We start from the raw sequence: 24,143 nt of genomic DNA on the forward strand, positions 1-24,143 counted from the left end.
TCTTGCCTTTTGAACTAATGTCCTACCTTAGGTCCTTACGTCTCCATCACGCATAAACACCAAAGGGCCTCCACCTCTTCATGTGAAGACTGCAGGCATTTTTCACTTTTCTATAGCAGTCCCAAGAAAAAAAATCAATTTACAACCCCAGAACATTTCATTAGTCTTCAGGTGAAGGCCACTTGTAAGTGTAAAAAGCAGAGCATTTCATTTGCACAAGGCTTTAAGCATATGCTTAACCTTAAATGAGTAAGTCCCATAGAAGGTGGGCTCGTATGCTTAAAATTACAGATGGGCTGTAGGGTTTTGCTGGTTTGGGATCTTGGACCACAAAACACACAAAGGAGATCTGCCAGGCTTCAGATGAACCACAAGGGCAAATTTAATCTCCCTAGAAATGTGCAGCTGACTTGATACAGTTTTTCTGGTGCACAGATCAAAGAAACAGTTGTACACTGGGCTAGCTTGTGTCTCCATGTGTGAAATAGATGGAGAAAAACGGAACAAATATAAGAAAACAATGAATGGGGTTTCAATCTGTGAAAGATTCACTACATTTGGTAAAGAGACTCTGCCTGTTGACTAGTAGCGAGGACTGGGGAATGCAGGAATTTTGTTGCAGTCCTGTGACTGCTTCAGACAAACCCCCAAAACTGCTACAACTGCTACAACTACTGGCCTGAGTAGTTTGCTGCCAACTTCTTTCGCCTCCTTGGAGAAAATGGGTTCTTTTAGCCTCCCGGGAGAAGTGGTTAGGCAGAAGTGATTCCAGATGGGAGAGGATGGGATGGCTTTTGTATTCCCAACATCTGTAGAGTATATACGGCACAGGACAATCCAAAGGGCTTGGGGAATTAGGTGCCAAGTTGTGTGGCTCTCTGAGGTCGCTGTTGAAATCAAAGAGTAAAGAAAAAAGCTGGCTTTGAGGCTTCTGATCTCTTCGGAGTGTCTCTGCTGTAGGCATGTGACATGCTGCATTGCTCCTCACATAAAGGAGTCACAGACACATGCTCTCTGTAATGTAACTTCAGATGACATGGCCTGACCAGCAGGACATTTCCATCAGCCTGCCTTCTTGTCCCTGAGGAGATAGGGTATAACTTTGTGCCTACCTGGACCGCTTGATCTAGGGAATAAAGTAACAGTGTTTGTGGGAAAATTTAAGCAGCAAGATTGAAATGTGCTCAGAGCAAAAATGTGAAGATTCGGTGTTTCTGTGAGCTGTCATAAACCAGGACTATGTATCCTTCCCCAGACAGGACCTTGACAGCAATCAATAACTAGAAAAATGAAGCCAATTGTTGGCAGCAGATTTAATATCTCTTCAGTACGGTATTTTGTTTTATTTCTGTGTCTGGCTGTCATCTGCTGGGACAAGATCTTGGAGAAGTGAAACAAAATCCAACTTTTGTTGCATCTTCCACAGTAGGAGCAAGTCTCTTTTGCACCATGAGATGAGATTGCACACTCCACAGAGTAACTGCTCTGTCCTCTGTTTGTCCCCCATCACCAAATTCTTGAATTCCTCTAAAAGGTTAAACATAGTTCTGCTTTGACCTGGAAAATAAGATATGTCTAACGGATTTTTAAGGATTAACTTTTCCAAGGTGCATTATTTAACTCATTACTTCGGTGCTCAGCTGAACTGTCAGATTTGGTCGCTGTTGTGACACTTGGAATAATCTCCAGTTAGACACAACTGATTCTGCTGGGAAACCAGACATAAATCAGGTACTGCCAAGCACCGAAGCTAAATGAGCAGACTAAGCAAAACATACGCTCAAGGGTCCCCTGCCACTCTGCATGACTAGACATGATGAGATTTGCTGGCAGGTATGTGATGTGGGCCAGCAGTGAAGTGTAGGTGTCAAATTCTTGGCACGCTTGCCTTGCAATGTGAGGAGACACCAAGCAAATTCCTCAGCTTTGTAGAAAGGCAGGGGCTGTCTTAAGGGCAGACACCGGCAGTGCCCAGCTTTCTGCTGGCTCCGGGGAAAACAGCTGCCTCCTTCTGCAAAGTCACAATTTCCTTGCAGCGGTGAGACACCGGCATTATCGGTACTAGATGGCAACAAGCGGCACAGAAGCATCTGCTTGTTCAAAGCAAAACAAGATCCGAGAGTCAGCAGCTCTGCACAGAAATGATACTGTGAGTTATTCTGGCTACAAAGGGGCTTCAAAGCAGTGCTTACTGCGCGCAGGGAGGGATGAGGCATCCGCAGTTGAGGCTGGTTTGCAGAGCTGTGCAGGACCTTTTTGTTCTGAGTGTTTAACGGGACAATCCCCACTCAATCCTAGACTCTGCTGTAATTTTCAGATTACCAGTTGAGACTTTATTCTGAGACTGCTAGGACTTCATACTACAGGTTTGGTTTTTTTCTCTAATTTTGTATTCAGCCCTCATGTAAAATGTCACTGTAGGAATAAGTAACAGATTACTTGCTTTACAGCACTGGGTAATCCCAGCTATCCTCCCACTCAGTCCTGCAGTACGTTGAGGTCTCTTCTCATGGCACAAGTGAGCAACAGAGCAAATAAGCACACACTTAGCCAACGTCTGGTATTGGAGGTACAAGACTTATTCCTCTGACTAGCTTTAAACATGAGTCCTCACCTTAAAATAAGTATTATTTCCCAGTCTCAAAGAAGTCCTGCTACTGCAGACACTAATACTAATCAGTGCCACTAGTCCTAACCAGTGCCAACAACAGCTTTATCTGGAATTCAGAATGGTGATAAACAGATATTTTCATGTTTCATTTACAAACTCTCCCCTCCCCCCATCAGGAAAATGTATGTTTAATAAATACCTCTGATGATGTGAAGCACTTTTTATTGTTTGAGTTAAATGGATGTCAAAGACTTAATTAGTTACACATTTCCCTAGCAGGAAATGGGAAGCCATTAAAATATCCCTCAATTACTGCTTCTTTGCAGATGATTTCAATTTTGTTCATCTGCCTTTTCCTGTTGAGTGGTTTCAGCAGAGATGCTTGAGGAGCAGCACAGGATGAACTTCTGCACCAGAGAAGTGCCGTTTGCAGGTCCCGCTGTCCTGCCATAGGTGCCCCCATCTCCCTGGGCCAACAGACCTGCACCCTTCCCATCCTGGCCCTCCCCATACCATCCCTTCCAACAAGGATTGTCAATCCATGCTCCCTCCATCCCTTCCTGCCTACCATCCTGGCACCTCCATTTAGTATCTCAGTTCCCCAGCCTTACGCTCCCTAACTCACCCTGATCTGTACCATTCCTCTGTCTCCAGAAGGAAAACCGCACCTATTTCCAAAACCCTGATCCTCTGGACACCTCGTGTGCCCACACCCCTGCAGTTGTGGCCCTCTGGTGTGCTGGTGCTTTCCTCTCACCTACAACTCAACAGGTAACATTCAGCCTTTCAACTTACAGTATCGTGTCCGTAACAAGAAGAAGCAAAGAAATAGAAAAGGCACAAAGAAAGAGGATGAGCAGACAGAAAGCCTTTTAATTTGTGCGAGTTCAAAGCAATATACTCAGAGGATAATGAGTATCATGTACTGTTCATTTCAGTTCAGGGCCACGTTGAATTAAGCTGAGCCATTTAATTAATGAATGTACTTAAAACAAGGAATAGAGGGATAAAAAAAAATCACTGGGAGGTGCAATTATTTCGACAGATACTGCAAATAAGGTCCTGTAATTCCTCATGGAAGGATTGTGCTGAGCTAATTGTAATGCAGCGATTCCACAAACAGGCTCTTTTTCAGGACTCTTGTGCCTTGACCGTAAGGGCTGGAATTGGTCCTTCAGTGGGACTCCATTCAGGGACTTCTGAGACCTCATCAACAGCTGAAAAGTGTTGCATTATGCTATCATATAGAAAATGGGGCAAGAACGACCACTGCAGTTTGGATTAGTGAGCTGAGACAGGATCTTAGCATCAGACTGTTTGCTTGAGCTCCTGATCGTATTGCTGTTGAACATGTGAAAGGCACATCCCGACAAACACAAATGTGGCCTACACCATCCCAGGGATGGTGAATGCTGTAGTACCTCCATGGTGTCATGGTCTACTAATGAACAAGGGCAAAGGCTTGTGTATCCTTTTTAGTCAAAGGTGATCACTGAAATTCTCTAATTCTCTGCCACTGCAGATTGAGAACAGCACGTCTGGAGAATCGCACTCTTCCTCAAAACAATTATCCACGATTTATGTCATCTCTAGCTTTTAATCCTTTTCATAAGTCAAAACACATATTTTTCTCTTTTTTTCAGAGTACTCTAGATTGTTAGACAAAGTTCAGAATAAATCCTTAAATTCCTGAAATCCACCTGCTGTGAGATTCTAGCTTCAAACTCACAACCAGGCTTGCTTTTTGCAAGTGGGGGCCTAGAAGTCAGGGCTCAAACTTTCTTGAGAAATTTGCCATTTCCAGATGAACATAGAGGGAAGTGTTCATTTTGAGTGAGGTCTGATTTTGTTTGGAAATGAAATCTATTTACACAAGCTCTTTGCAGCTTAACAGCTATGGTTAAGTCTTGTGTAACCCCACACAGCGTTATCACACCTGTTTTGAGTAAGGTTCTCGAAGCTGCAAACTCACATTTTCTGATTTCAGAAACTTGTTTACTTTCTTATTTGATAGCACCCTATCTTTTCTGATGCTTCATTTCTTCCATTTCCAGTTACAATTGACTCTTCCATTACTTCAAGACTATCAAATATTGCAAAAGATGAATTATGTGGAAATAGAGGTTTGGTACTTTGTTAATACTACTCAGCAGTAACAACCCAAAAAACATTCTAAAGACTCTAAAAGCCACTCAGAAAAATAGATAACATTCATTTAATTTATTTTAGTGATGCTGTTAGTGTCATCCTCAAATGTCATAACATTTTCTCTTCTTTTAAAAGCAATTGAGAATCTGACTGCAATTCTGTTAGCCATTTTGCTACAACTGTTGATTTAACTTGAAAGGATGAGTGTTTTTATTGTGCAGAAAATGTCACAATAGAAACAGCCTTCTTCCAGAATACAAGGATCCTCCACCTTCTGAAAGCATGGCATGGCACTGCAAACTGGGACTGGCCTGGGGGCTCAGACCCACTTTAGAATTAGACTGGGAGATGTCTTTGCCGAGACATTTAAGAGTGTCTTAGTCATTTTTTAAGAATGCAACTGTCCCTATCAAAATAAAGAGGTTTTTTTTAAATGAAGATATTGCAATGTTCATGCGTATGATGCTTTCTTAATAGGAGGAAGAAGATGTACAGTCCTTGCTGCTTGAATACAATTGCCCACGTAATGACTTGTGAAAACATCTGGATATGCAAGCTGAGATTAAGGAGCTACCCGAGAACCCCTGCTTCCAAATGGCAATTGATACGTAAAGTCCCGTGGCGTGGAGACTGGGTCCTCAGCAACATCTGGGTCCTTAGCCGCAACTCAGCTCTCCAGACTGGTTCCTGTTTTGCTGCACTGCTTGCTAGCGTAGACACTATGAGGTACCTGGGACGCCATCTATTTTTCTGCCTTTTAACAGCATTGATTAATGTCAGCTAAAAGCTTTGCACTGCCTTTCACACCCCATTGACAACCTCTGATTCAGATTTGTCTCCACAGACATAAACCACATGTTCTACAGAAGAAAATAGTACAGATGAAAGGCAGTGGGATTTTTTATTTTTATCGCATACTGGTTCTTCTAAATGTATAACCTGATATTGATGTACTGCCATTTTTAACACTGAATATCCATCTGAGAATAGAAGACACGACACAGACACTAGGAGACCTCTTAACATCAGCTGGATATATGAACTGCTTAAGACAAAGAACTTCTCCCAGAAACTCACATGGCCTCCCCTACATTAAAAGAAAAATCTATCCACATTTCAATGATAGACAGAAGCAATACACCTGTAGCAGTTACAGCTCCTGAATTAACACAGTATCATAAAAAACTACTTAGGATAAATTTCCACAACAGCCTTTACCTTTCCTCACGAAGCAGTCACACTACAGTTGAAACGAAAGGACTGTTCTTCTGGTGATCACGCAGCGATGTTCCACAGCTGAGTGTTGCAGACATCGTCATGTTAAGCAATCTTTCTTCAGAGATGTAAACAGTTGGCACAAATGAAAGGGAATTACTGAACAGGTTTGTAATTAGCCAAACTAAGCACTACAGGGTAAGGGCACACATATCCCCTCAACTGATCATGTAAACAAGCACTCAATTATATTTAAAGCATAATCGGAAAAAAATCATGATGTACACCGAATACAGGAAAAGCACTTCAGAAAGAGCTTGTACGAAATAAATTATTTACTAAGTCTCAGAGAAACTTACTGGTGGGAGATGTCTGACTTCCAGCATCAAGGAAATACCCTCTTACAAGCTCCTTGGAGCTGGTGGGGACTTCCCAAGAATATTCTTAAAGTTAGTCCTAGCCTAACATATCTGCTCTTCAAACTAATGCTCCTCTGCTTCTCCCAGGTTCCCTCACTGCCCTACGCAGCCAGCAAGGAGACTCTGCCTGAGACCTTCATCTCCGAGTACAACATGGGAGCAGCTGACAGGGAGACATTGAAACCTGCATACAATAAACCAAGAAAAGCAGCAAACACATTGCGGTGAAAAAGACCTAATTATATCCTTTTTCATCTGCAATTAACCTTACGGATGAAACAAGAAGGTATCTAGTCCAAAAGCGCTGATGAAAGAGAAAGGTAAAACACAGCTAGAAAAATCCCCTTCTTTGCAGTGCCACCATGAGCAAAGTGGAAAATCAAGAAACCAAATTTGATACACTCTGTATCTGCCCTATTAGCCTGACAAATCATGTGAGTTGTCACTAATGGAAAATTCAGTTTATACCAACAGGCAGACATTTGGGCACACATTTGTTAACCCACGCTGCAGTTTTAAAGCAAAGTTTTAGCAGCTTTTTATTTCTCTCTCCCCTAAGAAGTGGAAAATACATTGCTTTAGAAGCTGAGCATTTAGAGAACTTCTGTTTGCAACAAAGTGCAGAAATAAACAACTTCTTGTAGATACTGCCCTCATGCTGCCTTTTAATTGAACTACATAGATCAAGGAGTGCTAAAGGGAAGAGAAAAACAAACCAGTGAGGAATTTAAATGAGTTTTAGGAAGGAATTAGGAAAGTCGCAATCAAGCCAGGACATAGTTGCAAATATCACAGATCTGAGTACAACAATATAATGGATTTTCACACATATTGCTTGCAACAGCTCTTACAGATGCCTGTGCAGATCATCCCCCTCAAGCCAGACCCCACATTCTTTACTCCTTTCTCGTACGTTACGGATGTCATTACAGATCCCTCTTGCACGAGCCCCCATTCCTGTCACAACATCCATATGTGTGGATAACACCTACACAGGTAACTCCAGCCAGGATTGCCCAGGATGTCTGGCTTTTATATGAACCACTGAGCCCTTCTCATTTGGGACTGATAATTCTTCTCATTAGACCCGAACACACATTCTTAAAAGACTCTGTCTTCAAAGAGGGCTGGCTGGCCCCAGGAATAAATCATTTGGTTATAAGCAGGCACTTCTGAACATTTTACCCACGGTGAAAGGAAAGCACTATGTTATGTTTTCTAACAAACTATTCACTGTTATGACAAACTTCGTTAGTCTCAAGGTCAGCTCCCTCTCCCCACCGCCTTCCACCTTGCCTAGCTGTTTCATTCAGTGGCTTCTTCTGCTTGTCACATTGAGTGTAACGATCTAAAAAACAAATAGCCACTTCACCTGCCCAGAGCCATGAGGCCTGAGCTTTAACTGGAGATCCCAGATGCTGCCAGATAATAAATAATTATAATTATCATCTTCAGCAGAGTCCAAAACCCAAAAAGCAAAATTTGAGTTCCACTGAAGTCAATGGGAGCTTTGCCAGAAACTTCAACACTGGCAGGATTTCATCCAACATTTCTTTCCCATTAGATTTAATTAGTGGTCGGTAATGAGGCACTCTTAAAATTCTCCACATCTGGGGAAAGAGAAACATGATTAGATGAGAGTGTACAGTTATAACTCACAAATTGGATTGTTAGAACTAGTTTTCTTCTGCCTTCCCCCCCCCCCCCCTTCTTTGCCAGGAATAACACAATTAAACTCAGTGTCTCCACACATAATTCAGTCAGGAATGACTAAAGTAAGGTGGTGTTGAAGAAACCTGCTGCAGACTACTGAAATGGAGGCCTGATTTAGGGTTCTTATTTCAGGTTCAATGAGAGTCAGATTACTTCACATATGGTACTTTACAGAAGATTACAAATTAACCACAAGTCATCCAAGAACACGCCTTCAGGTGGAAAATAAGTCAAGAGGAAATTAGTCAAAAAGTAAACACCTCTTTTCTTCCATCAGGTTAATGAACACAGACCATTTCTCTTGCCAACAGCATCCTCAGCTAAACCAAATGAGGTTGTGCTCCTGGGAAATGAGCATCCCTCAGAAAATCTCAGCTGTGAGTACACCAGAAATGCATCTCTGGTCTTAAGACAGGACCCACAGAAGCCAAGGTGGTGACACACGCTCTGCAGTGCCATGCCACACCACTGCCTGCTCAGTCCAAGTCATGGACTGGCTTAGCCCTAACAGAGAGGGTAGTTCAGCCTTATATTCATTTATCACAACGTTGAATTCCCATTTGATTTACTGAGTCTGCCAGACCTCTCCTCTGAGGACCTCCAGGTATTAGAAACTGAATAGAGGGCAGCATCTCACTTATTTTCTGACACCGAGCTGCAGTAAAAATGTACAACCACACAACCAGAAGTAGACGTTGCATTGGAGTTACAGCAGTGGTTGTTCCAGAAGAGGGATTCTGGTGAGAATCCACCCAGTGGCTTCGCAGGTCCAGGCAGGGATGTCCACGCACTAGGGAAGGAATAAATGAGTCGAGTGGGGTGGCATTCCTGGTACAAAAGATGCTCATGGGATAAGCCCAACAAGAAGGCTGCACACATTCAAAGAAGAGGGAAAACGGGGTGATAAACAGAGGAAGTTCAGAAATCTGGCACGTAATTTTCATATTTCTTGGAAAGAAAACACAAACAAAACAAGTTTGTTTATATTTGAGGATTCCATAGGAAGCCGTTTCTTTGATTTCCTAAGCAAGTATTTTCTTGGTCATGTCAAACTCCTTTAATATTCCAGGTCAGAAAAGAACAAAGACTGGAAGCTGAGCTCAACATAAAAACAAAGTCAGACACTAGCTGTAATAATGGCTGGAAATGTGGATTTTATTTCCATTTGCTTTCCTGAGTAAGTGCTCCCTGGTTTTCATTAACATTTGGAAGAAATCATGCCGACTCCAAACCGATTAGAAGGGGAAGCCAGTAAATGTAACATGGATTATGGGATCACTGTCTGGATTAAGCTGACCAGAGAATGGCTACAACCTTCACTTTCACAAAACACAATAGTTTCCATTTGTGAATGCAAATGAGTGAACAGCATAGTTACAGCTATATTATTTTATCTAGGATGATTTTTTCTTTCACTTCCCAGAGGATTACTACTTTTGCCTAGAATAATAAGCAATAAAAATGGGCTGTAAAACCCAGTGATCTGGATGGATTTACCCCCAACCTGCTTCAAAACAGCTAATGTTCATGATCCCTGGTCACAAATGACAGCGATAACAGACCATGGCCAGAAGTCTGCTGCAGTCCCGGGAGGGACAGACATTCACAGACTTCCACACTCACAGGATGCAGAAGGATGACTGTATAGGTAGTCTTCCTCAGTGAAAATTCACATTTTAAGATTGTTCCTGCCCTTCAAACATCCTTTGCTATATCTGTGGGGGTGTGGAGAGGTGGTATTTGTTTCACTATACAGCCTAGCACAAGAAGTATCGAGTTTCTAACCTGCTTTTGCTCAGTTAAAACCAAAATGAGCAGTGACATTCAGCATAACCGTAAGATCAAATGTCATAAATAGCCCAGTGCCCTAATTCTGCCCTGAAGGTATCATATTTTCATCCTCATCGAGGTATAATTGTGCATATCTACCAATGTCACATCCACGGGGAAAAATGTCGACTTTGCATTTTACACACAATCTGAGATGCTGTCAGTGATGCTAAAGAAAACTTCTATCGCTGTGCAGGCTATTTAACACAATCAGGCTCCCATACAATTTACATGAGTCTGTTATTGGCATCAGCTGAAATCTCACTAAAACCACAGAATAGTGGTTGACCTTGCATAAGTGTTTTTCTGCTTAGGAAGTACTTATCAAGGGTAAGTCAGCAACAAAAAGACTCATCTTACTTCTCCAAAATGCTTCTGGAAATCTGCAACCTTCAGAAAACAAGGTGATACTTTATGCTCTGAGACTGATGAGCAGCTAAGCAAATGTTATTCTAATATTTCATGTTTTTACTAGAAAGAGGCACTCTGGTACGCAGACTTCCTTGAATTCTTGGCTGCAATGGTAAATTTGGGGCCTTGATCCTTAGATACACCACCAATCACAACAAACTGTTTGGGACAAATAGAAACATACTTCTAAGAAAGCTCCCCTATAAAGAAAGTTTCTCCCTGTATCAAACCGATACATATTCATAAACCTTAATCCATTCACTCGGGGAATGTTGAATATATAGCCTGTCTGTATTACAGCCTTTCTCTTTCCCAGAACCTGAAGCACCCCAAGGAGCTGTATATATAATTTTACTGATTCGATAATATTATATTATAGAATTGTGCTCTGTCACTGTCTGGCCAGGCTGTACGATCCAGAGGGAGTGAATCTCTGCAGAGCCTATTTCTGTTCCACGCAGAGGAACAAAGCTGTTGAAAATTAAGTGCTGTCGGTGTACTGGCCTTTTCTCAGGATCCAGGTCTGAGAACAAAGATGTTTCCCTCCAGCAGCAGGGCAGGGAGTCTGAAACTTGAACAATTGCTTCTTTTTTCCGCAGGACTTTTTCACTCCAGTGTAAGACCATGCCTCTCTTTCCAATTCTTTTTAACTCCTCGGAGAGCAATCACCTCTTCTAATGGAAGTGATGCCAAAACTCCTGGGAGCACAAGCATGGCCCAAAAGAATATAAATCCTTCTCCCACTTTTTCCTCTTAATCTCCACTAAATCCCCTTACACTATGCTGAATTAGATAACAGGGAGGGCATTAATATTTCTGCAGATAAGAAATAAGCTGCCCTCAATTAAACACCCCTATTATTTATATCCATGTGAGCAATGATCATGGTTTAGAAGATGCTGGCTTCCCTGGCTTTTTTTCTTTTATTTCTTTAAATCCATTTGCATATTTCAAATAAACTTGTGAAGCTGGGGACAGAAGTTATTAAAGTAATGGGAAAAGCCTGATGGAACAAAGCTGATCCAGAACATGGATTGAGGAATATTACATAACTATAAAATGTTTCCCAAAAGCAAGTGAATAGTGCCCTGAATCTGCAGAGATGACATCATCGCCTCCTAAGAACTTAATTCCCACAGATCCATTGTATCTTATTATTATGTACAGGGAAAGCACTAAGTGAGATTGTCTCCAAATCACACGCTGTTTGCAGCCGTTAGGCTTAGGAAGTGCTGTTGCCTGTAATGGCTTCAATACCTGGGTTTGCGGGCTTCCCTTATTATCAGTGCCGTTGAGACGTGGATCCCCTTCGAATCCACCTGCTTCTGCGATGGGGAATTGACTGTTGTTGACGGCTAGGTTTTTTTAAGCAACACTCACGTGTGTCAGGAGAGAGTATCTGAATGAAGGTGGAAAAGGATCTTTAAATATTTTGTCCAAGCCACAGATGGGAGCATTAAAAACCCAATTAAAAAGTACTTTTTTTACTCTCACTTGAGCTGAAAGGTTAGTCTGGACTCTAACTATGGATGACACAACCCCAGGTAAAACAAAATTCATGTAGCAATTCAGCAGGAACTGTTGATGAAACAATTACCAAATAAGTCGTCTGAATCTGCATTTCTGAGGTTCAGGTCTGACTGTCCAGCAGTTAAATTAATGGCCAGTTAAAAGCCCGGTGCTCAAATGATTCAACAGAACATTCATTTGCCAGCAGTAAACGCACGCAACAGGAGTTAGATGAGAAATTCCTTGTAGCTATTGAAATTAGCAAGATCTGGGCAAACTACCTGTAATAGTTTCTTTGCTGAATGAAACTTTTCCTTCTGACAGAGAGCACATGTAATTTTTCTGAATGTGCTTATTATTTTAAACTGTTTGTTCTGTCATTGTCTCAGCAAATGAAGGCAAATGGATTGCTAGGAAACAAATACCGGTGGTTATTCAATCTGTATGTTTAGTCACAAAAAGTGCGTAATTTTCTGTTCCTGAATGGAAATCTATTCTTCCCCTGCAATATTTGCTAAGTGTTTTCTTGCAAAACAGAACACTTTTGCAAATAAGCATAAAGAAGAAACAGTAACAAGCAAGACAAGGGTTTCCCAGTCAGATTATTGCATATTTCCATTTCTGTTCAGCTAGCCACTACACTGTGTAGTCCTGCTGACGTGTTTCATTTCAAACTATGAACTGCACCCACTACTCTCAGACTCTCATATATCCAGATTGTTCTTCCCCTCAGTCATCCTCATTGTCAAAGAAACGAACCTGCAAATTCCCCCTTACCCTGCAATTTCAATAAACTCAATATAAATCCAGCTGCAAAGATTTCACAGCATCAGGCAGAGACATCATGTTAATAATTTACATTTACATCTACAGCGTTTAAGCCATATAAATCTCTGCAGGACTGATTATGTGCTCAGCTCTGGCTTCAAGCATTGCTGTGCAAGGGAGCATAAAGTCAGGCGAGCAGAGGGAAGGTGTCTTTCCTCTCCTCCTCCCAGACGCTGCCCTCTCCCCTCCCTGGCCATATAATCGATTTTTGTCTGAGCCCTGGAGAAGCTTTTTTGTGTAGTCAAGTAAAGAAATAGCCCGACAGACTGTTCCCTGTGTCTAATCCTGCGAATCAGGACCAATAATCATCTTAACTGTTCAGCGGATCTATTTTTAATGAGTGCCACCCACTATCTGACTTTCGGCTCCCGATTCCAGATGTGACGCTATTGGCTGGTGGCTAATACTGGACTTTCGCTGGGACCGCATAATCTGTTGGGATTATTCAGCGAGACGCTTCCCTCTTCCCCTTACATAACCAAGGGGACCTTTCTTATTTATCATCAGAATCGAGTGTTTTCTAAATTCAGGCCAGAAAAGCTGTTCTCTAAACTCACCCACTCTACACTGATATTTATCCATTTATAAATACAATACACTGAACTCGGATAACTAGGCTCCTAATTTTAGGGCTTTCAGCTTTTCAGTAATTGTTGCAATTATATCTCAAATAATAATACATTTCACTTTTCACTAGATTCAAACTTTCCCTGGAAAAAACCCCAGATTTTAATCATAGCCCAAACCTTATGTAACTCTTCAGGATATGATTCATAGTACAACTGCATCAGATGACAACTGCATTTTGAAAGATACACACATAGACATTAATGTTGTCTGCCAGAATATCAATTTTCTTTGAAATATATAAACTCACACTGCCTTCCTTCGACTGAAGGAAGAAATCTGTCAATGTTTTTAAAGTTCAGTATGAAATACCTCCATTGCGACAACAACTGAGTGGGAAGATTTTTCCTGTTCCCTGAAGAGCTGTAAGGTTTTGGAAATGTTTCATGTTGTGCATCGGGACAATCTATCAACACTTTGAAAATCTTCAAGGAACAGAAATCAGATTTCTTGTCATCGGTTATGTGTAGCTAAAAAGTTTCATTCCTGTAATTTGAAAACATTTTGTTCCTATTTGAAGCATTTACATTTTTTGAACTGGAGATATTACCTAAAATATTGCAATGAAAAAATAATGCCTTCTAGAAAAACACCAATTTTCTTATTTTGAAAATTATTTTTAAAATCATTAAAAATTAAGCCAAGAAAGTCCTTTAAAAATTTGTCATTTACCAAAGGAAAAATTCTATTAATTTCAGGTAAGAATTTCTCAGGGTGACTATTTCTTTAGGAATCAATAGGTCTGTGGCCTCAGTTACCTGTATTATAGTGTCCGAATTAAAATAGTCAACTTGAATAAGAGCCAAAGAGAACTACTGTACCGTGGCATTGTATTACCAGTGCAATATCCAGGGGAAGACAGGGAACAGTGGAGGGCAGCTGGCTGCTATCTGTTTAATGAAGTAGACATATGTTTCTACCCAGGAATCTTACAAATATTAAATATCCCTCACGATTTAATTAAGGAAAATACTGCTACATGATTTTCTTTTATGGAAATTGGAAGTTTACAGAGGCAAAAGCTGTCCCCATTTTGACTGAAATGTTTTTGGCTTTTCCGGTTACTCTCTAAAATCTCAGTCTAAAAAAAGTGGGATCTTTTCTTCACAACCTTTCTAAAAGAAAATAGTTTTTTGAAACAGAAGCGTACGAACCAAGGGATTTCACAAACAAAAGCATTAATGAAATATATGTGTCTGGGTTTGACTTTTGTAATTGAAAACAGAAAGCATTTCTGTGATTTCTTGACTACACCTATACTATATCTTTCCTTCACACATTCCTTCCCATTCTGTCCTGCCAAGTATTTCCACACTGACCTGCACACCGCTGATGCCAGCCCCAGGGAAGAGCCTGCAGAGGTTTGACACGTGCCCTGCCCATCCAGAGTTGCTGTGAAAGCTCCGTAACTCAGTCGGTGGGTTCACTCAGCCAGCCAGGGGACACAGACAGGCTGGGTGATGGCAAAAAATGTGTTTCCTAGGAAACCAGAAAAGCTTGAAAACGCAATATTGCTTGATGAAAATAGTTCATTCAGTGATGTAACTACTTCCTCTAGGTTTCATTTGGTCTCAATGACAATTTTTTTTTTTTATTTTGACTCTTTAAGTAGAACCCCCCCATCATTTTACTTTTATCCACATTTTTAAAACTACGTCACAGATAGTTCATAGGACTTGGGCAAAGATACAACAAAAGTTGCTGGCAGGACTGGAGACTGACCTTTGATCTCTTGACCTTCTAGACCAGTGCTTCAACCTTTCTTTAGACAATTAATTTAAGATTTTTTTTTTTCATAAATTCTATGGTTCCGTTTGAAGGTTCAGGCTTTGTCATTATCATGTTTCAATGACTGCAAGAGATTTCAAGCCTATGGCATGTACAAATTAGTCACACAGCTAAATGCAATGAGATTGCTCTGTGCACTTTGTCCTTGATTGTCTCTACATTACAGAGTTGGAGATTTTTTTAACTCATGCATTTTTTAAAACATTTGGTTAATTTTGAAAGGTCAAGTAAAACGGTTTCCCATGCTTTGCATTTAATGTCATTTGAACAAAGGCTGGAACAAACAATCATGAGATGCAGCAAGAGATTATGGGTGTGCAATCAGTGCCCGCTCAGCAAGTCTGGCTTGGGAAGAGCTGGAAGCAGACGCCACGACTCTTGTTACGGTGCTGTCTAAACGAGCTATCACATACAATATCCTTCGTTACTTTAGGACAATCCCTAATGGACTGAATCACTACATCACTGTAATCTGATTTAAAATGCGAAATAGCCATAAACATCTGCTGCATCACCGTCCAGTTTGGCTTTACTAAACTCCTGGGTGCATTGCAATGAAGAAGCCACCATCTGCTGCCGAGGTCTTGCCCTTTTCATCTTCTGTGCCTCCACTAACAACCTCCAAGAACAAGAAAATCCACAGAATGACTCAGAGGTAGAGCAGGACTGAGACCAAAGCTCAGTGGAAGATGTCACATTGCATGGTAGGTCAAAACATCCATGCAGTCACTCACAGATACCCACATACTCCCACATAAATACATGAGCGTACTTGGAGAAGCTCTAGCTGTGGAGTCATCCCACAAACATCTGTGCTATTTGCTACACTTCCTCCTCCAAAGGATCGTGGCGATATGGGTCATATTTGGAGGAAGCTAATTGACTTTCCTGAGCTAAGAGGGGGGTGAGAGAAGACTGAATGTAAATCCATACTAAGAAATGGGAATAAAAGCAACTCCAGTTGCTGTATATATCGGTACATTCATGTCACCTTCTTGCTTATTTTTCTACTGTGAAAGAAAATAAACTATAAGAGATCCATCAGCAGCTTTTTCTGGCTGCTTCCAGCTATGCTGTTATAAATATCATGAATTTGGAGAATGCATAATATTTCCTGACCTTCCCAGTCAGGCTCCAACCCCAGTGAAACTAATGGGCAAGAGCAGCACGTAGCAACATGGACTGCTCTTGGGGTTATGGAAGACCCTTTGCCCTGACTGGCCAAAGATTTTCCCCAGCGTTTTAGTTCAGCTTCAAACATTCATTCTGGATTCCCGTGTTTTCATTTTCCAGTGACTTTTGCCAATGATAGACCTCAAAAAGTAATCGGGGGCATTACACTGTAAAAAGAAAAACAACCCAGAGAAACTCCTCGGCAAATTATCTTCTAAAAAAACCCCTGTTACCTATACACTGAATTAAAAATAAAACACATGCATGATAGAAAAAGAGAGAAAGGAATGAGTCACTTGCCTTCGCTGATTGGCTTCTTGTGTATTGGCTGTATTGTGCAGAATATATTATTCAACCGCCCCAACAACATTTCACTTTCACAGACCTACGGGCTTTAGGATTTCAGCAGACAGTTCTCACACAGCTGTTTCAGTCTTAAAATCTCTCTGCTAAGTAAATTTACATAATCCGGTGACAGATTGGACTCTTACTGTGTAGACAGAAGAAATAATCAAGTACAGGACAGAAAATCCCAGACACCCATATGACTTTACTGCCAGAGAAACCAGTTGGTTTCTTAAGTTACACAGAACATGTCGACAAACAGCAATAACGTAGTGAACTATGGCACGGAACGGCTTGATCCGTATTCTAACACAGTGCTTGGCTTGTCCAGCTCAGGTCTAATCTTCCATCTCTGTGGTCAGGGAAAAAGGAAATGTAAAGTTGGCACGAGTCTTGCAGAAAGATTTTGGGGACAACAGAGATGTGTTTCATCTCTATTCCATCTCTTGTTGTATATTTCTTTGGTAGTTAAGTGGGATCACTTGTGGAAGGAAGACTTTTTTCCTTCTCGTTTTTCAGAGGCTGATTCTTTTTAAAATAAGGTCTGTTTACGTATGTTACAGCTCTCTGACCTTCGGCACACAAGTTAGCACATCCATAGCACAGGCAAGGCCAGCAGCTCCATGCCGGGAAAGGCTGCTGCAGCATCTAGATACCAAACTCGCTCTCCCTTCCCATTGAGGAAGTTACGGAGACGGGACTCTGCTCCCTGCTATATACTTTCTCTTAATTACAGCGAAACCCAGACCACAACATTTATATGTTTCAAATGTCACCTTACAGAAATCCTCCCTGTGTTTGCACAGGCTCCCAAACCCTGTGGAAGACATCTGTCTTGCGTAGATGATTAAATAGAGGAACGGCAATGTTGTGCAATTCAACCTCCTTCTCCACAGCAGTCCGGGGCCACCCCCAGAGAAGCTGCCTCTCTCCCCGATCATGCATACAGGAAGAGAGTTGAAGCTGACCTTAGCAGACCGATCTGTGATGAGCATTTCAGCCCAAGACCCTGACGTCTCCACTTTGCCGAAACAGGTAAAAAGCTCTCAAGAGCTTAATGAAGCCGAATCTTATCCCAGTTCACTGTTTTCCAAGTCTAGGGCTATTACACTTGTCCATGATACTTGTAAACAAGAGACAGCTTCCCACAGATAAAACATTCAGCCGTTAGAGCCAACAGACTGGACTTACCTAGGTAACTTTCCTTCTCTTCTAGATAAGCGTGTGAAATAATAGATAAGCAGATACTTCTGCTCTTCACACTTACAAACAAACTGGCATTTGCCATGTTGTCCGCCCCTGCCTTATAGTCACTGCTCTAAGTGAGAAAAGCACATTCATCTGTCCAAAGCCTCCAGCATGTTTGGATGGAAGGAAAGGGAAAAAAAAAAGGCAACCGATCTTCGGTGCGAGGGCTTGGGACATGCTGACACAGGTGCGATCCTTAGCACCTTGCCACAAATGACGGGCTCCAGCTGTCCTCCAGGAAATGAGAGGGCGGTCAGTGCCTGTAGAGCAGAGACGTGGCACCTGATAGACACTGTTCCCTAAAGAAACGGATTGAAAATATTTTCTTCTGGCCACCACTGACACTGTGTTAACATCTGCCTTCCTCCCCGTGTCCTGCCTGCTTTTTGGCTTTTATTTTGTAATGTTGCCCTGTTGAACCTGGATGGCTGTAGGCTTTTGCAGCCTTAGGCAAACATTAGCAGCTCTCTCCCTTGTTTCTACCCAAACTAATTTTTAATACTTTTTAATTGGGTTGTTTAGCATAATGTCACAGGACTACCTTTTCAGCTAAGAAATAACAAATATTTTAACAGATTTTGTCTCCCTTGTGTTGTTTTTCACTCCCTGATCAGCAGTATCTTGCTCAGTGCCTTATGGAAAACATGTTGCAGAAAGGTTACTGCATCCCTCAGACACTTCCAATGTTCTTTTTTTTTTGCCCTCATTTTTCTCTATCCAATGTGATTTTTTTTCCCTCCTCTTCTTCTCATTTTACTCCATTTCCTTTGATTTTCTATCTTCCTTATCTTTCTCCTTTATCTTGAGCTGCAGGTGCCCTGCAATACCCCCAGTCCTTCCAGCTGCTTTTGTTTTTCAAATCCCTGCAGCTGCAGCCAGGAAAAAAGCAGGAGGGATGAAAGTCCTGCAGTCGTATGCTGGGAAGCAAGAGAGAAGCCAGGAGCCAGAGGTGGGCAATCCAACCGAGGACTGTGAGGGACGACAGCCTTGAGAAATGAACGCACTGTGAAAGTAATTCAAAAACATAGCTAAAAATTATAACTAGAGAAACTGAGGGGGCTGAGGGTGAAAACTTCCATCTAATTTCAGTGCCTCCTGGACTCCTCACTCCCTTAAGATCCTTTCAACCTGAGTTAAATCTTGTGGTCCTCAGGCAACTTTCCCACTGACTATTATTAAGTATCCTGCTCGCACACCTCCTGAAGGATGCATCAGGCCCTGTTTCCACCATGATGAAATTATTTATTCCAAACTGACACACCAGATGGACATACAGATCTCCAAAGATGTTAATTCCAACACCCGTCCTCTAGTTTGTTTGAGGCAACCACAGTAATGAAAATAAATGCCTCGGGCCTGACAGAAAGCAGGCGTTTGATTACATTAACAGCTAGTTTTCCAGCCAAAAATGGTAACAAATTAAATAGCCATCTGAGATGTTAAATAATAAACCCATGTATTCTGGCACAAATTGCCATCTGTGGCTTGCTCACTGGGGGTTCAGTCTTCAAAGGCACTGAGCGCCTTAGCCCGGACGCAGCAAAGCATGTGAGTGAGCGGTTGGTTTTAAACATGTGTAGTAGCAGCGAAGCCCAAGAAACAAGTCATATAATGAGCATTAAGCCCATATTTAACTACTTTGCTACAATAAAGGCAGAAAATTCAACTGAACATTTAATATATATACGAACATTTTATATATATGTGAACAAGCACCTCCTTAAGTAAACCAAGTGATGAGTCACTTCAAATTTGCACTATCAGGAATAATATCCTGCAGTAGATACAGATAGCCTGTATTACTTTACAACAGCTAATATTTAGACCTGAAGCAATAAAATGATGGTAATTCAGAGAAAAGACTGGACATGAATTTCTAAACTGATTGTTTTAGCAGACCCCGCAAGCAATGTTTCTCATAAAGGGTGATTTAATGTTTCTGAGGTTCACAAGCTCCCACGTAAACATTTGCTCTGCACAGTTGAAGACATGTCAGTTCTGAAAGATAAAATCCCACTTCTTGAGGTCTCACAGGTTACTTACTACCCAGGTGTTCAAGTTCTCTCCACGGGAGGCAGCTTTGTGTGAAAATGTTTCAGCTAAAGCCATTGCTGCTAAATAAAGGAAAAAGCCAGAAATCGCCAGCTCCACAGGTGTAAACTACCTGCCCGGCCTGCAAGTAGCGTTTTCATTGCGGCATCATTGTATAGAATACATGCTTTAAGGTTTCACAGCAGCAATACACAAGATTAAGCCACGTAGCCAGTATTTGCAATTTTATTTTCCATTCTTTGGTGCTTTCCCCTCTTTCTTTAAGTTTCAGGTCCAGCAAGTTGGTGGTTCTAAGAGTTTTAGCCCATATTAAATAAAAAATAATTAAAAAAAAGAAATTCAACAATAAGACTTCATGGCTGCAATGAAAAGATTAAAAAGGTTGTCTAAATATGCCTTTCAGAACCAAACAGGAGGTACAAGTAAGAGAATATCTTCATTTTTTTGTAAACCAGTAATAATTTAGGAAGCTTAATTTGTGATTTAACAGCAGGTGTTGGCAATACTATTGTTAAGCACCTGCTCCATCCATGTGAAATCCTGTTGGCTCATTTGACTTTCTCACTTAAATTTAAGTACATGAACAACTATGTTGCTAAACAAAAGCTGCTGGCAGGAAATTTCCCAGCAAGACTGAATTTTAAGGTAATTGATCTCCAAACTTCTCCAACAAAATTCCCTGCTCTGATTGCTTAAACAGTCAAACTGAAACAAATTCTGTATTAGAAAGAAAAGCAATTGTAGATGATCTTGATCACTGTTTCAAGGACCGAAGAGGGACTTGCAAGCAATTTCCAATAGTTTCAATACTGAAAAAATGTTCTTTATATTGTTAGTGCGTTTATTCTACTTTTAAAAGCGAGTGTTGTCTAGTGTAAATGCCTTGTGAGAGTGCAAATGTGACATTCCACGGACATGCAAGGGGATAACAATTTTGCCCAGTAAGTGCCCATGGCAGATGCTCGATTTCCCCAGGAAACCGTGACATCGAGTGAGATGGGACAAGGGACTGTTGCTCATTGCTCATTGCGTGAGCGTCCGTGTGTGCTCCTACAACACACTGTGTCTACTGAAGCTGCAATTAATGAAGAGTTATTAGTCATCTTGCTGCTGTACCCACTTCTGCCATCCTGACTTTGCACTTGCATTAAAAAGCACCTTACCCGAGGGCCCTCTCTCTGCCATACTTCCAGATGAAGCACTGACTCGATGACTGTTGAGGAATGTGTTTCGCAGTGAGTCCACACCAGCTGCCTGCTCCTTCACTCCTCACCAAGGAAGAACAACTTCTCTTCACTGCGAGCAGAGGTTTCCATGTTTGCAAACATCCATTTCTCTTCCAGCCCAGGGACAGCTGATTCCAGCGGAGCTGGGCAGAGGAGGGCTGGCAGCTGAATTACCACGTCACGCTACACATGAAATCTTCCTTTGACTACTGGGATGGGCCAAAGTCCCCTTGGCTAACTGATAAACCCACATGAAATACAGAACTGTCTTATGCATTAGAACATCTTTCGGATTCCTCTGTACCAATTAATACTATAATGCTAAAATATATTTATTGTACTTCCATTATAAAGGCCTTGACGACCTGACCCGTTTGTCTGTATATAACTTAAGTCACCCAGTTTGATTTTACTAACTTTCTGCACTCATCAGTCTCTTGATTGTCTTCTGCTACTTCATCATATGCTTTATGGCATCATTAAGAAAACAAACTAGTAAGACCGACTAACTTTGATGTCATCCCCTCCAGCTTTATATTTAATTTCCCTAGAATTAAATACAATGTCTAATTTCTTTGAAACGTTGAGAAGATGCCTTGAGGCAGACTATGGGACAAAAGTTTTCCTTGTTATAAAAAAATACCACAGTGAACTATGCTGCATGTTTATCATATCACCAGGCAGATAGATGATACCAGGAAATGCTGGTCCTGCAATTTCTCGTGATCCCATGGGGAGGGCACTCAGCACAATTTCATTTTTTCTATACTGTTGCATTTTTTTTAATAGATGGCCACCAGTTCCAGATGCCTACAAAAATTGGAGCATCTGAGTAATTCAGTACTCCCAAGTACTAGCACTGTGTAAGCAGAACAGATGGCCAGTCCTACAGCCTTGGACGTACATTCTCCTGACGTGTGAGATGGAAACTGCAGTGCAGAAAAAGTGAGGTATTGGGCTTTTTATTAGCTTTATCGGGTGACTGACATTTTGCTGGAAGACAATCAGGCTATTTCTGGTTGCCACGTGTGCTGCTGCTCATACCTAAAATGGAGATGAAATTGTGGAAAGATGTGAAAACTGTTATGATGCAGCAGGCAACAGAAGGATGAAAGTCACTGGTCTAGACACATTATGATAGAATCACATATTTTTAATTTAATATTGAAGGACATTTCTATCAGCATTGGCAATGAGTGGACACATTCTGCTCCATGACAAAATAACCAATTGGCTCTATACAAAGAAGTGGTATTATACAAGTAGCAACAAATGATAGTAAATATATAAAGAGATATTATGGGCTTCTTGCATCTAAATGTGTACATGAAAAGCTGTAGATAGGTATACTTATAAAGAAATAATATCTAGACAGGCAACCAGCTGTCAAGATTTTAGTGCCTTGGTACCTCTCATTAAATACAGGCCTAGAGCCAAATTTTCTCCTAACTTTCATATTATTGAAATAAAAATGACAGAAAAATAAATTCAGCCCTGCCTTAGCTTTGTTATTTAGTAGCTCTGATCAGTAACAGGTTTTTCACAAAACTTCTCAACATCTCTGCAGAATGAAAACCTAAAATTGTGGCTGCACTGGTTTATTCCAAGATTAAATAAAAATGTCTCTATTCCCAACATAGTTATATTACAAGAATAACCTATTCTCTCTGATATCTTACTAGAAGCATACGCATTTGGATAATTTTCAAATCCTAAACTTAACAAGATTCAGATAAAAAGTTGCTGCCATGATATTTGTACCTTTCTGTCCACATAGCAGGGGTCAGCTGGGATCTTTGCAAAGATGCTGAGCTACATGACTAAAAGCACCCACCTCATGAGGTGGCTCCACTTTGCAAGGCAGGACTGTGTTTGTTGTTGATGCTCCTTATTGCTGCCTTTCACCTTGCATTTAACGTACATCTTCAGCTCACTGAAGTATTTGCTTTCTCTGGGAAACCGTGTCATATTCTAGACGTGAACTGGGCATAGGCAGCACAATGTTTATGAGTGGAAACAATATATCTTTTTTCTGCAAATAACAAAGGTATTATGATATTTATCTTATGCCTCAAAAATATGTTGCATTGATAATATAAAGTACTGCAGCAGAGTGACATAGTAACAGTAACTCCGTATTAACGTTCCTATCTGGCATGTTAGTCCAATTTCTTTTAATAATCTAACAGGACTAAAATGTGTGTTAAGTCACCTTGATGCTGAGTGACATCTACACTAGTTATTTGCATGAAACTCTGTTTTCTAATTTCTGAAGTCTTCTGCTGGTTTTAACTCATATTCACTCTAAAAATTGTAGACTTTAAATGAAAAGCTTCAGAAGTTAAGTTCCTCTGCTATATTTCCAGAAAGAATGACTCTAAATCTTCCTCCAGTGCTCACATTAAAGTTGTGTTGACATATGAAATGAATGAATGATGCTTTATAGCGTCTTCCATGTACGATACTTGGCAACAATATGCAGGTTAATGTCTTCGAGGCTGGGAAAGTGAGAAGTAAGAGTACCCCTGAGAGTGCTTCCAGATACAGTCACAACACACATTCTCAATAGGACCGGGGTCAGTTAATTTTATAAAGATCATTTACAATCCAGGTGTTTTCCTGCCAGCTATTCTGTGTTCAAAAATCATTACATCTATTCCTAACCGCAATAATACATTATGCAAGCCAATCCCTGCTTTGCAGACTCAGCATATTACTGGGTTGCCTGAACTGTTGCAAACAATATGCAAACATCCTCAAGGGTTTGATCCTTTCCTAAGTTGGTACCAAAATGTCCATTATTTCTGAAAGTGCAAGATAAAGCTCTATTTTTGTGGTTGTGGGCCCCCAATCAGACTGCTATGCAAGGTGCTGCACAACACCACAAGTTCCCATCTTTACAATCTGAACTATTTTGGTATCTGTAGCCCAGGGGTGTAAAGAATATTATAGCATGTCCCTTGAAATAAGAGGAGAGCAATAAAGCTAATGGGAGAGCTG

At 41.0% G+C, this 24,143-nt stretch overlaps 1 protein-coding gene across 2 annotated transcripts in view; it reads right to left on the bottom strand.

The window, feature by feature from the left end:
• LOC143165540 (uncharacterized) overlaps nt 1-24,143 on the bottom strand; it is a 126,369-nt gene that overhangs the window by 20,037 nt on the left and 82,189 nt on the right. The window contains exon 1 of one of the 2 annotated variants that reach the window (XM_076349041.1): nt 5,978-6,035. The exons of the other annotated variant lie outside the window; for it this stretch is intronic. The gene's annotated coding sequence lies outside the window, so the exon portion shown is untranslated. Of the gene's footprint in view, nt 1-5,977; nt 6,036-24,143 lie in introns of those variants that run through there. 2 annotated transcript variants of the gene reach the window in all.

Source organism: Aptenodytes patagonicus, chromosome 11, assembly GCF_965638725.1.
Source record: "Aptenodytes patagonicus chromosome 11, bAptPat1.pri.cur, whole genome shotgun sequence".
NCBI lineage: Eukaryota > Metazoa > Chordata > Aves > Sphenisciformes > Spheniscidae > Aptenodytes > Aptenodytes patagonicus.